At 43.2% G+C, this 18,062-nt stretch overlaps 1 pseudogene; it reads left to right on the forward strand.

Annotated features, from left to right (window-relative positions):
- The first annotated feature begins 464 nt into the window (after nucleotides 1-464).
- On the forward strand, nucleotides 465-1,666 carry LOC131404833 (sorting nexin-15-like; annotated as a pseudogene).
- Nucleotides 1,667-18,062: the final 16,396 nt, after the last annotated feature.

Raw genomic sequence — 18,062 nt, forward strand, 5'->3', positions numbered from 1 at the left:
AGAATGGAGGTGCAAACCAACGTTTGAGGAACAAGAGAGAAGTGGTTGGAACTATTAAAGCTTAAAAGCTTGGGCAGAGCTCCCTGGAGCTGAAACTTAGCCCCCCGGGGAAGTGGCACACCAGGTGGCGCAAATGTCTCAGAGGGGGCACAAAGAGGCTGGTTCTGCAAATATTGGGAAAACTGCAAACTGGATTCAGCTACTGCTACAGAAATAAACTGCCATTGCCCGGGTGAAGAAGTGAGAATAAGGTGACACTCACCGGAACAGGAAGAAGTCAGGAAGTTCTCGGGCAAACAGGAAGGAGCAATCCCTTCCCTTCCAGCCTCACAGCCTTTCGGTAGTGCCCACTATTAGCAGAATCGAACAGGGAGCAGCTGGCAAACAGAAATATGAAGAGTCTCAATATTAGCATCACAAAGCGGAGTCTAGAAGGGAGGGCTTACAGCTAAGAGAGAATAGCTTAATAACTAGCTACTATCTACTCCGTGGGCTACTCGGCAGCCATCCACACCCTGTACATATTTGAACAGCACTCTATGTTTCTGTCTAACCAGACACAACTATACTTCATACAAAGGAAGATATTCTCACCCTTATCTGAACATGCTGAGATGCAAAGTCCTAACATTCATTGCCTGCGGCACAGCGACTTCGGCAAGCTGCGTGGAGACCTGGCCCACACCCACCGCGCCCTCTTCCGCCACCTCCAGGAGCTCCCCGCTTCCCTCGCTTCCCCCGCACCCAGATGTCTGGCCGGTTGGAAGCCTCAGTGATCCAGGAGCGGCGACAGGGCCTGAGGACTTGCTGCCCTCACCATGCACATCCCCGCGCTCAACAGGTCCCAACTCAAGGAGCTCTTCCGGCGTGGGGAGCTGACGCGGCCCTCGGAGGTGTCCGGGGACCTGCACATCCTGCCGCTCCCTCTGATCCCCACACCGTCCCTGGACGAGCCCCGGCCGCCGCCTGAGGACCCTGGTTGCACCAGCCGCTCCCCGCGGAGAGGAGGGGCCTCGAGGAGTTGGAGGTGCCAGCGGACCCGGCCATCCAGCCTTACCCAGGAGGCCCTGGATCTCCTCCTGAACTGTGGGAGCAGGGAGGAGGCTTCCAGGCCCCTGCCCGAGGCCCCCCTCACCGAAGCTGAGCTTGCTCTCTTCCACCCCTTCTCCAAGGAAGAAGGTGCAGGCCCCACTCCTACCCACATAGGTGAGCTGGCAGCGATGCAGGCAGAGTCAGAAAGGCTGAACCAGGAACCTAGGGAGCCAGGAGGGCAGCGGGAGGAAGTGGGGAGGAAGAGGAGGGAGGGCCCGCGCCTGCCTAGCTGAGGCAAGCCACAGAGCTCATCACCCAGGCCCTGCTTGAGGAGAAGGCAGGGGCCTACCCTGAGGCTCTGCAGGGCTGCCAGGCCAGCGTGCACATCCTGCTTCAGGGAGTTCCCAGTGACCCATCCCCTGCCTGCTGGGAGGGTATGAAGAAGACAGCTGAGTACCTGAGGCTGGCGGAGGCAATCCTGCACCTGCGCCTGTCCCAGCTCCCGCCCTGAGAGGGCGTGGACCCTCCCCCAGGACTCCATCCAGCACTGCCAGCTACCCCCTTCTCCTCTCCCTGGCGCTGGCCCTATCTTCTTGCTGGTCTTGAAACTCCAGGGGACATTTCTGTATGTAACTGGACCAAAAATGAGATAAATAATGAATTCTCGGCTCCCTAAAAAAAAATAAAATAAATTTTAAAATAAAATAATTAAAATTAATTATCTTAATTATTCCTCAAATTTGGTCACAGTGCCATCTGAATATTCTGTTCTCTGATGACTAAATTGTAAAGTTAGCTTCCAACAAAACTTGTATAAAATATTAAACGGAGAAAGAAAACTGTTACCATACACACATTTATAATATATATATCATTCAAACACACACACACACAAAGTAAGGAAGAAAATATGCATAGCTGCTATAGTCTTCATTTCTGTAACTAATCACGAAGATATATTTATAACCATCTTCCCTCCTACACTACCCATTTCATCTTTTCTTTGCCCTCAGAAAGAACCTCAGCTGGTCATGATTCTTTACCTGTGAGGTGACCCAAATCTTTATTTCTGAAGGGTCTGAATTCTCAGAGCCTTTCTTTTTCTTTCTGTTGTTTTTTGTTGTTGCTGCTGTAGTTTTTGGTTGCCTGTTGGTGCCATGGGCAGTAGTAGATGAAAATGAATATTTGGCAGTCTTAGCTTCCAATTCAATGGAAACATTTGTTCTGTTAGGAGCCAAAATCTCCAAACCAGCAGAGCTCAAAACTGCAAGGATGGGAAGCAAGAATTCTGCAAATGGGTTATGAGTTGTAATCGTGAAAGGAGCCATTGCTGCCTCCAACCCTGACTCTTGGACCCATGGCTGTAGGAGAGGCCCATGTCTATTTGTTTCTGCTTCATAGCATCTACTGCATCCTATGCAATAGAACCGCCTGCTTTCAGGGTGTCTCTCCTAACTGGCAGCTAACCAGGGCTTCAGTAGGCTGTGCCACTGTCCTATTAAGCTTCTGAGTGATGGAGTATGTGGTAAAAACCAGTGGATTCCATGGGCATTCCCCTCTGCTGAAATTCTTCTGCTGTGAAACGAGCTTCTTGATCCGAAGCAATATGGTGTGGAGCGTGGAGTGAAATCACCATCATGGCGAATAAGGCAGCAACATTATGGGCAAGGAAGGCAGATTAATATCGAGAACACATATCTAATCCAAAGAAGACAAAGCTCTTCCCCCTTCATGCTGGAAGATATCCAGTGTAATAGTCTTGCCACCAAGTGGCAGGCTGGTCTGCAGGTGAGTGATGCTCTATCAATGGCTCAGTGACTATCTCTGGTGTCACCAGGCTAGGCACTCAGCCAGGTCAGCCTTGGGGAGGAGAAGTCCATGTGGGTGAACCCAGAAGAAAACATCATGATAACTGACATTTATTCTCTATTGAAAGATTAAAATTTCAATGGGTGATTTTAGATTGAATGCAGAGCAAGGACTCGTGCCCTTACAGCTGCACTTCCATAAAAGAAATGAGATATTCACAGGTTCCAGTCTGCCTCCCCATGAACATTGGACTCGTTAAAATCCTATTTATTTAGTGAACGCTCAGTTAGGAAGTCAGTCAGAGCCCATCAGCTGTCAGGGAGGTGTGAAAAAATTTCCTAGATTGCTTGGCATTAAATGGTTCCGCTGACTATTTCAGGAGAGAACAGTGGTCAACGAGCAATCTGCATTTCCTCCACTGCACTGTCCCTCATTTTTAAATGTGGCAAATTTCTGTTCAAGGGTTAAACTTGCCCATGGGAGATTAAGCCATTTCTTGCTAAACTAAGAAGTAAGAACAACCGTCACATGATAACGCTGGGACTCGGACACTGTTGATCTGTGTAACGTTGCGTGGAGGATGCGATGTGCTGTCGGCTTTACAGACAAGCATATTGTGACCCAATTCGTTTGCCAGGCAGTTGTTCCAGAGAGGTAGTTTACTGACAGAAGAAAAGTGAAGGCAGTGTACTGATTGCACAATCAAAGCCAAGTGGCTTCTGAACTGAATAAGATGCTGTGTACATCCAGAAGTCACCCTGGAGTAAAGAAAATTAAAGAACAAGGAGGAAGAGGGATTAACTTGCAATGAAACACCAGGTGATTTCTACCTGTGTCACCTCATCCAACAGTGACCTAGTGGGCTAAGCCCAGTAAATTGGTCTCCTCCGGGTTCAAATGCCTCCCTGGGAGCAGAATCCTATTGCAATCTTGGTAAAAGAAGTGAATAACCTTTGGGTCAGCATACACATCCATTTTCTGTCATCGTTTTCTAACTCTTAGGAAAACTGAGAAGAGATTTTCAATTGTATTTTACATCTTTTTGTATGATCAGTGAGTAGTACAAGATATTGATGCTTTCCTCTCACATTGTTTTCTCTAACATGAAATTCAGCTTCAGCCAGGCCTGTCTTGCAGGCTTGTGACTGTATTGATCCTACTGCCCAAATGGATTTTGAATGAGTTTTATAAGAAAATAACACTGTACATGGGCTCTTTGAGGGGCTTGAGACCCCCTCAAGGCTCCTGATAGTTTTCCTTGGACTTTCAATGTCAGGAATAATCATTAGTTTCAAAGAAAAGTGATATGAAAATAGGTGTCCAAAAGTGAGATGAATTTGGTGGTCATTTGGAGCAAGTGTAAACTTTCCTGAGCAATTGATTCATTTCTCCGTTTGAGGGAAACAGTATTAAATTGGGTGGGAATCCAAACTCTACATCAAGTTGTAGTCTCCAGAAAGATCTTGGAAATATACCCTCCCCTGATGTAGCCAGGGAAGGAAAGACCATGACTGGGTCCAATCAGAACTAGAGTCTTCCCTTTTTACATGGAGCCTAATGAAGGTCAAAAGTCTGCTAAATGTTATTTGGGGAAGTCGTGATGAATATAAAATATGGACACTTGTAAAGCCCTTGCAGCTATAGGATGGGATAACACTATAATATGATGCTGGCACTAAGAGAGCTGCATTTTCCCTGACGTGAGTAACCATAATGGCTTGAATAGATTTGTGTGAAAGGCCATCAGCTTTCTATTTGGTTCTGCTCCAAGTAAACAGTCGCACATGATCATATCTGCTACTGAGGTGAACACATAGGACCAGGAACACAGTCTTCCGGAAAAAATAGGAGGTGTATCTGTTTCTAGAGCAATATTTTTATCTTTTGTTTAGTTTTTTTCTTTTTATCTTTTTTCTTTAGTCTTTTGTTTGGGTACCGTCAGGCTTCTCACGTAGGAAAGACTTCCTGACATTTGGGTAAATATTAATAAATCAACTCATGACGTTTGTAAAGGACAAAATATGTTACTCTCACCCTCTGCTTCCACCTTCACAAACACGACCTGAGACAGTGAGGTTAAATAATTCTCAGGAAGCCATGCCGCTGGGACTAGCCAAGGGGGACTTGCCTTATACAGTTCTGCTTCCTTTCAAATCTGGGAGCTCATCACATAGATGTTGTTATTCTTACACACCTGTACTACCTACACCCTGGTTTGAAGAAATGAACAAGCATGGAACTTAGTTTTTCCTCCTATGAATTTTGTGTTCATTAAGTATTTAGGATCCCATAAACACTTTCTTATTTCATGTTTGATAATATTTTTTTTTTTTGATACTTGGCACCAATAATGAATACAGCACCAAACAGTATAACTAGACACTGTAATTCCCGGATGAGACACTAATTTAATCAGATAGGACACAAGAACTGCCCAAGATTGAACACGAAGTTTAACTGCTCATTTTCCTTGGTATTCAAGTCTCACCTACCTTTCAAGCTGTTATAGGCGCACTGCTCTCCTAACTTACTCTGGCCCTGAAGGAAACATGGGTCCACAACAAAATTGCTATCATCTGCCCCTCTTTCTGAATTTGATGATTCTGAGGCCATGAGCCCAGTCTGAGGAGGAATTCCTTGATTGGGCTGTTCCAGTCAGCAAGTCCATGCTTCCCCAGGGATTAACTCATAATGGGATTAAAGGCACCGGCCCTCCCACAAAAACAATGTGGTCCAAGGAATGCCTACCACAGAATCCTAGGGAGGTAGATGTTTATTGAAACAGATGGTGAGACCCCTCATCAGATCTCCTGAATTAAAATCTCTGGTGGTGGCTTTGGGAATCTAGCGCCACTCACTTACAACAGGGTAAAATGGTTTAATCCAATTTACGTGTAAACCATGAGGTCCTTTAGAAATGTAAGGGAACGTTCATTGCAAGCAAAAGCCGAGTTCACGTGCTTTGAGAAATAGGAAGAAGAAACCAACATTGCATGCAGGTCAGGCCAGGCCCTGAATTCCTTTAGGCCACCCCAGATTTCTTTTCAGCCCTGAGGACGTGACCTAAGACTTGTCTTGATAGTTGCACAATACACTGGTTATGCCCATTCCAGATTTATTAATGGCAAGAATAGGTGTAAACCATCATCAATACAGAGCATGAATAAAAATGTTCATTGAGAGATGCCAGAGCACATTTCAACTGGAAACTTCCACTGATGTAAACTCAGCAGAGCATGTCTAAGGCAGATCATAAGCTGAGAGCATCTCCAGAAGTAAGGAAATGTTTGTGCTCTCAAACCAGAGGCAGAAGTCCTTGAAACCACCACATTGTTGGCTCCCAGAACGGGGAGGCTCTCGTGCCCTAGGTGACGAATCGGGTCGATTTGTTCTACTTTGTATTCCTCGCTGTTCTTCTGCACCTGTGGTGAAATTTAAATAGACTGCATCCACATCAAAGAAAATAAATTTCTTGGCAGAATTTAAATGTTAAGAATCTTGAGATATGTTCTCTTCTGTCTCAGAAATGAAAATGCACTGAAACAGGATGTCAGCCTCACGAGTGGGAGGGAGTCTCAGAGAAATATGACTCAGACATTTTTGAACATACTCCATTTGGAAGGACAAAGTCCCCCACAGCTTGCCCACCTCATCCATTCCAATTTTCCCATGGGAAAAAAAAAAAGCTCCATAACAAAGAATTAAAGGAGAGGAACAAATCAATCAAAATGGTAAAAATGGAGCAATTACATAAGAACAAAAACAATTAACAAAAGAAAACTGTAATAATAATTTTACAAATACATTACTTCATACAAAAATAACACCTCCAGATCATGGCCAACTTAAGTGACTACTGATCATTAGGGTGATGGCATAATTTGTCATCCACACTATGACCCTTCTGACAGTAAAGAGTAGTGCTATTGATAACTTCGTCAGGACAGCAGGCATACACCGGAACTGCTCCAGGATATCCAGGAGTTGTGGTCACCCAAGTGATAATTCACAAACAACATATCCTTCCACAATAGTGTGTGTATTCCAAGCATCTAGGTGTGCACGTGCTCAGTGAAGAGTTTGCAACATTATTGCTGGTAAAACACTGAAAGCGAGGCTTTGGAATTCTCTAGCAATGGGCTGATTCTAGTGCCTAAACACTCTTGACTGTGTTGGCCTTCTTGCACCTCAGATATTTAGGTCAGCCCGACTTCGGTCCGTGATGTTCCATATCTGCAAGTGCCTCACCTCTCATGTCATTTAGTTCCAAATATTTCCTAATTTGGGTTCTTTTTAAATGTATGCGTTCTTTTTAAATCTAAGAGTTCTTTAGTAATGTTATCTGGTTTCTAACATGTGAGATGTTTAAGCTATTCTTCTGTTACTGATTTCTAATTTTATTGACAATTATAGTCAGATAACATAGTCTGGATGATATTATTCCTTTCGGAATTTATTAAGGCATCCTATATGGCCTAGCGCATTGTATTAGTTGGAGTTTTCCAGAGAAACATAACCAATAGGATATATATATAGATATATAAGAGGAGATTTATTACAGGACTTGGTTCACGCAATTATGGAGGTTGACAAGTCCCATAACATGCCGTCTGCAAGCTGGAGAACCAGAAAAGCCAGTGGTGTAATTCAGTCTGAGTCCAAAGGCCTGAAAACCAGGAGCTCCAAAGTCCAAGGGCAGGAGAAGACACATGTCACAGCTCAAAAAGAGAGCAAATTCGCACTCCCTTTTTGTGCTATTTGGGTCCCAAAGGATTGGATGCCCACTCACATTGGTGAGGGTGATCTTTTTTTCTCAGTCTACTGATTCAAACGCTAATCTCTTCCCAAGACACCCTCACAGACACACCTAGAAAAATGTTTTACCAGCCACCTGGGCATCCCTCAGCCCAGTAAATTTGACACATAAAATTAACCATCACATGCGTGGTTTATTTTTTTTTTTTAATATTTAGTTTTTGCTCACAATGAATGTGTTTTTCTGTTTGACAGGTTTACTGCCCCCGTTTTTCACTTCCTCGTAGTGCCATTTCTGTGTCTGTGGATACTGGTGATCTGGACACCACTGTCTTCATCAGTTTCCTCAAAAGAGCCAGTACAAGTTTCTGAACGTATCAATTGCCTGGCGATTTGAGAGGTCCCGGGAGAGTGTTCATCCTGCACTGTCCAGCCTGTGCTATCACATCCTCTCCCTCCCCCTCTTCCCCATCCCTCAGAGTCTGCCCTTTGCCAGGGTTCTTGCTCACACCATGTGACCTGCCCCGAGCACGCACCACAGGCAGCAGCCCCTCCAGCCAGCCAGCCTCCCAGCCTGGAGGCCTACATTCTGTCCCCAGGGGGCTTCTCCATGCATTGCCTCCAAAGAGAGGAAGCCCTCCCTACAAGGGATTTGTTTACCAGCTGCAAAAGGAATAAGATTGTCTTCACAGATTGCACCAAGTTATGATAACTCTAAATATCACATTTATTAGGTAACTTGAGAACTTAGTTCTCAGTCAAACATACTAAAGGGGATAACAATACGCCATCCCAAAACATGCCATTTGGGCGTAAGGATTATTTTGAGCTGAAGGCATGTGAGTCCCTGAAATCCCTTATCTACCTAAAAGCAGAGCCTCCAAAAGGACTCAACTGTCATAAATCCCCTTCCTGAGAAGAACTCTAATCTAATCACATCCAGACAGACATTGTCAGAAGACTAGCATATCTCCATCTAGTCTCCTAACGGCCCATTTATCTTTCCAAAAAGTGATTTGTTTTCCCGTAAGTGCCTTTTCTCCCTCTCTGTTTCTCCCACTAAGTTAAGTATATAAGCCTCCAAGTCCAACTGCTTCTTTGGGGCTTTCACTTCTATGAAGTCCCTCATACATGTAAAATTATTAACATCAGTAAAATCTGCATACCTTTTGTCAATTTAATTCACAGGCCCCAATAACTGAACCTAAGAGAGTAGGGGAAAAGTTTTTCTTCCCCTACAGTATCAAGTAAAGTCCACAAAAATTTGTGCCGTTCACCCGTTAGAACAACAAGAAAAATTTTGCATTTTTAGATTAGACCTGGCCCAGCCAAAGGACCTTGGTATTCCCAGGAGTTCTGGAAGAAGAGATGCACAGTGAAGACAATATTCCTAAACCTAGAGAGTTGTGAGCTCAAATGCAAAGTTATCAAGTGTTGAGAGCATGGATTCTAGAACCCAAATTTCTAGATTCAAATTTTTCTTCCATGACTTACTAATGGTGAGGTTTGGCAAAGTTCCCTATCTTTTTATGCATTAGTCACATCATCTGCAGTGGGCATAATGACTGACAATTCTGCGGGTTTGTTGGGAGCAGTCAATGAGATAATAAGCACAGTGACACAGTAACAGTGTCACCAAGTGCTCCGTGTTGCTGCTGTTGATGGCATCGTGGGAAGACAGCCTGAGCCTCGCCTAGCAGGAATGTTGTATGCATACTTTCCCTTTATGGTTTTTTTTTTTTTAACTTAGTTAAGAATCATTTGTGTTGAAGATGAGCGCCTCATAATTGAGTGGAATTAACAACAAACCTGCAGTTTCTTGTTATGAGTGACAAATTATATGAACATTGTCTTGCTCATACAGATAGTAACAGGAACTTGTTACAAAGTCCTTTCTTATTCAATCTGCCTTCAAGCCACAGAAAAATCTGGTAAAAAAATGAAAAGTTCAGGCGCATATTAGCCTTAACATTTTACAGATGAGGAAGCTAAATTCTGAGAAGCTAAATGACTCGCCCAAGAACTAAATTGCTGGGAAAAGCACTTGAATCCAGGTGTTCTGATTCAAAATCCCAGCCTCTCGCTACCACACACTATCCCTCATGAGTTTGTCCTAAATGCAGAGTGTAATGCTTTGAAAAATCTCATAACTAGTTGGGAAAAAAAACAAAACCTAATTCCAAATGACTCCCAAAATTAAAATTATTGTAGACTACATGATATAGCACATCTCATTAACCATCAAACATATCACAAACAAGCTATTACATGGACAAGACTAATATAACCATTCTTTAAATAACTAACTCAATTTGCATCTTTTTGTTAAATATACAAGAATTTATATTTTGCCTCAAGTTATGCAAACCTTCTCCAGAAACTTTGAATAAGTTTGATTTTGCTCTTGTTGGGACAACTTGCCATTGCTTCACGGCAAAGTGTTGGGCTCAATAGCCTTTCAAAATCCATACAGTGTTATGATCCTATGACTTTAATGAGACCTGAAGTTTAAGTTCAATTAGAAGACCAGTATTTGTAATTATAGTTTTGCCACTGGTAATTTGCACCAGTATGAGGAAGTTTAATGTACATGTAAGGCTGCTTTTAAGAGGGGAACAAATTCATTACAAAATTATCTTTGATAAGAATTAATTGATGTCCACATAGTTTTTTTGTTGTTGTTTTGGTTTTTTTGCTGAGGAAGATTTGCCCTGAGCTAACATCTGCTGCCAATCTTCCTCTATTTGGTATGTGAGCTGCCGCCACAGCACGGCCACTGACAGACGAGTGGCCCAGGTCCGCACCCGGGAAACAAACCTGGGCCACTGAAGCAGAGCGGGCCAAACTTAACCACTAGGCCACCAGGGCTAGCCTCACACAGTATTTTGAAATTACTATTTTCTAGATTTTAGGGAAATGTAAATCAATTATTTTATTACTGCTATTGAATATCTCATACGACTCTGGTCCTAACATAAGATTCAAACACCCAGATTCTATTCCAAGCATTCAAGTCGTTTTGTTTTGAGCTTAAAAATTCTCTGCTTCTCCCAGATAACAATGAAATTTCTCATTTGTTCCATTAGTTTCTATTCCTTTATAATTCATTTACGTCACCCCCGTTATCCATATTTCAACCCTCCAGAATTCTCAAGCAACCAGACTACCGCAGAACCTGAGAGTTCGAAAGAAAAGAAAGCCAACACTGGTGATAAAAAGGCAAAAGTAAACCAAACAATTAAAAAGAGAAACGAAGAATAACGAGAAACACAACTCTTAGAGATTGGCCAGAAGAGAAAGAGCATTCTGGTTTTCTGACAACCAGGCCTGGTTCTTTGTATGATGGCCATAAAGCAATGACAAACAGAAGATGATAAAAGAAAAAGAGCAGAAAAGATGAGAAATGGCTGCTGGTGGAGAGGAAACAGGGGGAGCCCGGCAGCGTTCACTCAGACAGAAAGAAAGCAGAGCTGCTCTGCTGAGAGGGTCACTCACACTCCTCCCAGCCCCACAAGTGCCAACACCAGGCCACTCTGTGTGCTGGAGGTGCCGTGTACCTGGTGCAATGCCTGGAGGCCAACCAGTCCCCACTATCGCCTTGGGGAAAGGCTGGTAGACTCAAGGAGAGCCCATTCAGTACTGATCAACCCTCTGACTTTGATACTAACTACCATTTATTGAGCACTAATTTTGTGCCAAGTCCAGCCCTAATTACATCCTTTACTCATTCAAGTCTACCTCTGAGGTAGGTATAATTATTCGCACCCTACGTTAGACCAGGTCTCCAACAATCGGATGCCAAGATGGGATTCAAGTTGCCAAGATTTTTTTCTAGATAAAATATGAGTCTACTCAAAGTTAAAGTATACTTATGATAAAAAATTATCCACTGTTTATTCGAAATTCAAATTTAACTGGACACCTTGTTGTTTGTTGCTTAATCTGACAACCCTATATTAGAGGAAATGTTTGTGTGAGGCAAAAAAGGGAGAAAGCCGGACTAGGCTGGGAGAGCCCTCAGACCATGAAGCAAGTCTGCGCCCAGCGAAGAGACAGACAGAAGTTTGGCTGGAAATATCAGGAAGGGTCAGTTAAGCAAAGCCATCGAGTCCTCAAGCCACAGCAAACAAAGGAGCTCCATGTGGCCCAGGATTGGGTCTGCCTTAATATCTCTGCCACACTGAGTATGCTAGGAGCAGCCGTGGGGGCCTGGCTTCAGTGAACCCTGGTGACAGATGTCAGAGCACAGCGCTGGGGTCCTTGGTCTATTACACTCCCTGCAGTTGAAAGTTTGCAAAGCGTATCCTACCCCACCCCACCCCACTCCATTTGATAGGTAGTGAAACTAAGTCAAAGAGAAGCAACTTACCAAAAGTCAGGGCTAGTTAGTAGAGGAGCCAGAATTTGACGCTATGCTAGGCTATCTCCTCTCTAAGCTCATACTTTCTGCACCTTCAGAAACTGGCTGAAGTTCACAACAGTGTCTTTAACAAATGACCACGTGCGCTTCACTTGGTCTACAGTGATCTAGAAAAGGAAGTCTATGATAGTTCAAACAGATGTCCATCAAAGCACAGTTAGTACGTTTACCCACCACCAAAAATAGGAGATCAGTTCCCAAGCCTAGACAACTACAGAGCAATCTGGAAAAATTACATATCCAGAATGACTCCTGAGCCCATAATGTGGGATAATTGAGATTATTACTATTTCTTGTTAATAGCACAACGACATCAGTAAACTCTACTATTTCATTAGGTCCCTCAAATCTTAGAATATCTGAAATATGTTTCCATTATCTAGGACCAAGTGAGGCCAAAATCTGAATGAGAAACCAGGTAAATAATCCTGTATCACTGGACTGGGCTTTTCTTAATAGGCTTGGAAACATGTCTTAACACCGTAAATTTATTTCCTAAAAATAAACATTTCCAGAAAAAGTTTCCTTTTCAGAGAAGGGACTAGAAAAGTGAAAGCCCTGTGAAGCAAAGCTTCACACAGGGCTGCCAGGGCCTTCCAAAGGGTCTCGGAGGCTGAACTAAGCGCATCCACCACTTCTCCCAGCCCAGCTCTTGCGGCCAGTGCGGGCCCTCTCAGCCCTGCAGTAGCATAGGGAACCCTCGTCTAATTCTCGATGAGGCCTCGACTCGTACAGCCAGTACCCATTGCCCTGGAACCAAAGACATAAGGGACCAAAGTCACTTCTCATATCAGCCTTGCACACAGGAGTTTCAGGGGCTCAAACCTGCCATTTCCTAATAATCTCCTGGAAGTAAATCTACTGAATTGTTCAAGATTCCTAAGCCAGTGAAAAGTCCCTGCATTTTTCTAAGGACGACTTCAGTGTTACTGGGCATTGCTTTCTAAGTTATCCCAACTACATAGAGTCTCCCATGCTTTTGGAAGCCATGCAGTGGAGAAAAGCCACACACTGGTTTCTATCCATCCATTCAAATGCTGCACCCGAGGTCACCCATTTTGGAATCTTACAGCTTCCCTAGATCCTGAATCATACGTGGCAGTTTTCTTGTCCCATTTATGGGCCTCAGACTTGCTTAATAAAATACACCTCATGAGGGGCAGGCCCTGTGGCGCAAGCGGTTAAGTGAGCACGCTCCGCTGCGGCGGCCTGGGGTTCCCCGGTTCGGATCCCGGGCGCGCACCAACGCACCACTTGTCAAGCCATGCTGTGGCGGCGTGCCATACAAAGTGGAGGAAGATGGGTACGGATGTTAGCCCAGGGCCAGTCTTCCTCAGCAAAAAAAAAGAGGAGGATTGGCAGATGTTAGCTCAGGGCTGATCTTCCTCCCAAAAGAAAAAAAAAACATTTCATGAGCCTTCCTCTCTCCATGTGTGACAGATGGCCAGGAAACTTAGGTTTTATTTGAAGAAAATCCATTAAAAGCAATAACCTACTTGGGTTAATTTGATTTTTTTTTCCTTATGATAATTCAGGAAAACAACTGCCAACTATAATGGTCTCAAATCTTCTAAATTTCAGACTGGTCTGGATTTGCAGTGTGTGTGGCCACCCCCCCCCACACACACACATACACACACCAATCGCGGAATGTTCTGGGCTCATAGGACTACAGCTAGAGCCAGCTGTCACATCTCAGATCTGGGTTTTACCAGAAAGTGGTTCAAGTGGGGAATCCCAGCTGGGTGGGGTCGAGGGTGGTTTTCCCTCAGAGTGGGTGTGTGAGAAGGTGGAGGTGCCTTTTCTCACAAATGAGCACAGCTTTCCAGCACACAAACCTGAAAAGAATTTCTCTTCTCCGAGGCCTGCATAAACCCTGGGAAATTGCCCACCAGGTATAAAATGGTCCCTGGCCTGTTTTGTTTGTTTGCTTTGTCTTGGGCAAGCTTGTCATCAAGTACCACCCAAAATACGCCACATCATTTTTGCTGTACTTATTTCTCGAAACGTGGTCTTTTTCACTTGAGCCTTTGAAGCTGGACTTGGCAGCACTGTATATTGTGATTCACAGTGTTGAAACTCGAAAAGCAACTCATTTCCCAGCACTAGCATGAGCCATATTCCCTGTGGCCATTCAGTGATTATCAACTGAAAATAGTGACAGTGACCAAAAAGAGCACAGTGACATGAAGGAAACTTATCTCCCTAAAAGCTCCACTGATCTACCAGCTGAAGGGCAGATGGGCATATTAATGTCTTGGAGAAATCAGAGTATAGCTCTGTCTGAATATTGAGTTATGTAAGATTCTGAAGAAAATAAGAGGAGATAGATAATGTGATTTTAAGGTGTTACAATTTAATTGATGATATTGACATTGTGTACAAATTTCACTTTATCCTCCGCCTAGGCTTCAGAGGGGGCAGAGGACAGACCAGTAACAAAAAAGAATCTTTTCCTGTTACAACAATGGGTAAATGGGCTTTTCCTCAGTTCCAGGGAAACAACTTTTATAGACCTATATACAGGGAAGTGGCAGTTTTTCTTTTTCCTAATTTATATTATATTGGTAGAAATAGTCTAGTTCTCTCTCTTACAGAGGCAGTGAGAGAGCAATACACAGGCAGAGTTATCTGGGTAAGGACACTCGTGCATGAAAAAGACTTTGGACCCAACATGTATGTATTGATAATTGAGAGAAACAAGTTACAAATGATCATGTACACAGAATTAGTCCATTTTTATTTTTAAAACTATATATATAATTAATGCTTCCATGGGACATAATTCCTGCTCTCTTCCAAGTCCTATGAAAGTGGGCACCACGGGTCCTGGCCCAAGTCCCCTGCATCACTCCAGGCCAGCCACACTGGCCTCCTCTTCCGCCTCCTGCAAAGTCCATTAAATGCGCCAACCTCCTTCCTGCTGGAGGAGGGGAAAGACTTCTCTACCTCTCAGGTTCTGTGCCTGGGCCTATGAATTGAACTGACAAAAGACAGATTACAAGGAGAAAAAGCAAGCAAATTTTATTTGATGTTAATATTTTTCCGTGGCATGGAGGGCTTCCTAGAAAGAAGTGAAAACCCCAAAGAAGCAGTTAGACCCAAGGGCTTATCCACCACTTTAACAGAGTGATAAATTGTCACGATGTGACAAGACAAAGGAAAAACAGGTGTAGGCTACGAGTAGTAAATTGTAGGAAAGTGACTAGGAAATACATGGGGGAAACTAATGGAAAATAAGGGTTATTTTCATAAGGTTTGTGTGTGCAGACTCGTCTTGTGTCGACTCCCTGTCTCGGATGATAGGAATGTTCTCTTCCTGGGACAGAGAGGGTACTTTCTCACAGGAAATTTAGCAGGGCATAAATTCAGAGAGCCCTTCCTGCATCTGCGATTTCTCAAGTGCCTTCAGTTCAAAATAATCAGCATGCCCAAGAGGCCTATTCTGGGTGGTATGTCCTAATCCCCTTCACTGCCCGGGCTGTACCTCTGCCTGGACACTCAGTTAGCATCACTGACTACATACCATTCTCATCTCAGCTGAAATGTCTTCTTCTCTGCAAGGCCTTTTCTGTCCCCCTTGTCTAAATTAGGATATTCCCTGCTCCTCTCTCACCCCATCATTCTAGATCACACCCTACTCTTTTTTTTATGACACTTTGTTTCAAATATCTCAATTTGTAGTTGATGTTATTTGTTGATCTACTTGTTTATTGACTTTCTCCTTCTCTAGACCAGAGGGCAAAGACTGTGCCTCCTTGTCCTCCAAAGTCTCCCAGCGCTCAGGACAGTGCCCAGCACAGAGTGGGAGCTCCATAAACATGTGCTAAATAAACGAGCACCAGAGACAAGGACATACACCCAAGTGTTAACAGTGCTTGTCTCTGATCGGTGAAATCGTGACTGCCAAATGTCTTCTCTTTTGCCTACCTGTACTTTCTAGCTGTTTTATTTTTTCAATGCTCTACTTTCATAATAAGAAAATAAGTTATTTGTACATTTAAAAAAGACGACTAACGTTAACAACATGCTGAAATGCTTCTTTAATTTCAAGCAGCCACGTAACTGTATAGAAGCCCAAGGCTTTTCAATAGCTCCAGAGCAAGAGAAGGTTCATTTCTACAGCGATTACTCTCTTCTAAACTTGATCAGGGGGACTACTACATTGAATACAAGTGAAGGGGCAGTGAGCCTTGATGAAAAGATCATGGGTTTCAGGTTGAGCCAGATCCGGCTTTCCATAATGACATCTAATGCCCAGCTCTGCCCACATGGGCAAATAATCTCAACTCTCTGAGCCTTATTTTCCTTATCTGTAAGTTACTCATTTTAAAAATATCCATTTTCAGCCATTTTTTATATATAATATTTTGTTCCTGGTAATATTCATGCTTGCTATTTTAAGAATTTAACTTTTCTTGAAAAAAGCACACAAACTAAAACCTCATCTATAGGTTGAACCAAATAAACTGCTAATATTTGACCATTTTTTTAACTTGAAAACAAAATGGCAATTTGATATGATTCAACATTGGTGTTTTTCAACCTAGGGGTTCAGTAGGAAGCCTAAAAATTTGGATTCTGCTGCCAGCCTAGGCATTGTCCAAACCAATGAAACTTCTCAGTACAGCCCAACCTGACGGCCCAATCTGTTTTTTGGTCCCTACTAGCTCAGGGTCCAGGGGCATGCAGATAAAAGTTCTTATTTTAATGTCCCGTGATTCCAATTAGATGGATAAAGTTCCCAATTCCATGATTGTCTGAGCTTAATGGGAATTCTTATAGGAAAAAAAAAAGTGTTATTCTCTTAAAAATGAAGGGAAAGAATTTTCTCATAAAGCCACGGCTCACAAACCTGTTCGTCTTGAGGTATAGCTCTTAGATTGCTTCCTCCCCACTGTATGCATGTCACCCGCAACCACATTCCTTTCAAAAAGACAGAATTTCCTTGTTCCTTTATGGTTAAGAACATAAGCGAAACACAGGTTAGACAGCCAGTGTATATAGGAAAGAACTAGTTTAAGAAATAAAAAAACATGCCACTGTCAAGGAAGTCCTTTTATGTAAGAGCTAAGTCAAACCAGGAAATAAAGAAATTCAAATTCTATAAAGGAAACCAGGAAAAAGAAATTGGCTCCAGTAATATAATAATAGGAGGAAATCTTTAAAAAGAAAAGAAAAGAAAAGAAAAAGCAATCGGTTGCCTTCCTCCTATGTTTAGAGTGAAAAAAACACGAAAGTGGGCATATCAAACTTCCTGCTCTGTTGCCAGTGGCAGGTGCACAGATATTTTCAGCCTAACAGGACACATCAAATACATCAATAGTTTAATGTACTAACTTGTTATTAATATTTCTAGGCCAAAAGGTAAGAGGGAAACGGGACATGCTCCACACTTTTTAGTGGATAAATATGAAATAAATTAGCAAATAAAATGACCTCAGCTTAGGCTGTCATTAGATTCTGAACACCTCTAACTGGCATAGCTTTCTATGGTCATCCCAGCTAGATTTAGATTTTCAATCCCAATCTCTCCCTGGTCCTCAGAAATGCAATTGTTAAATCAACATACCCGTTACAACTAGGTTTGGCAGCAAGTAATAAACAAAACACCAAAATTATAACAGCATAAACAAGATAGAAGGTTCTCTCTCCATCTGAGACAAATGGAGGGGTCAGCAGTCTGGAGCTGGTATGTCTGCGCCTGGAAGCCCTCAGGAACCCAGCCGACTTTTACACATGCCCACACCTCGCTGCAAAGAGACTGGAAGATGCTGTCGTTACTCCAGGCAGCCATGCACCCACTGTAAGAGGGAGAGGATGGATGCTGGAGAAGGTAAGGAGCCATCTCTACCACAACCAAATTCTAACAAACACATGACAGGGATCAGAATGCGCCATCCCAAAATATGCCACTTTGGCATAAGGATTATTTTGAGCTGAAGGCAATTGAGAAAAAGCAGACACAGGTAAAGCTCTCTGCCCATCCCCCATCTGCCTAAAAGCTTAACTTCCCTTGTGAAGGTGTCCCCCTCCTCTCTTACCT

The sequence above is a fragment of the Diceros bicornis genome, chromosome 1, assembly GCF_020826845.1.
Source record: "Diceros bicornis minor isolate mBicDic1 chromosome 1, mDicBic1.mat.cur, whole genome shotgun sequence".
NCBI lineage: Eukaryota > Metazoa > Chordata > Mammalia > Perissodactyla > Rhinocerotidae > Diceros > Diceros bicornis.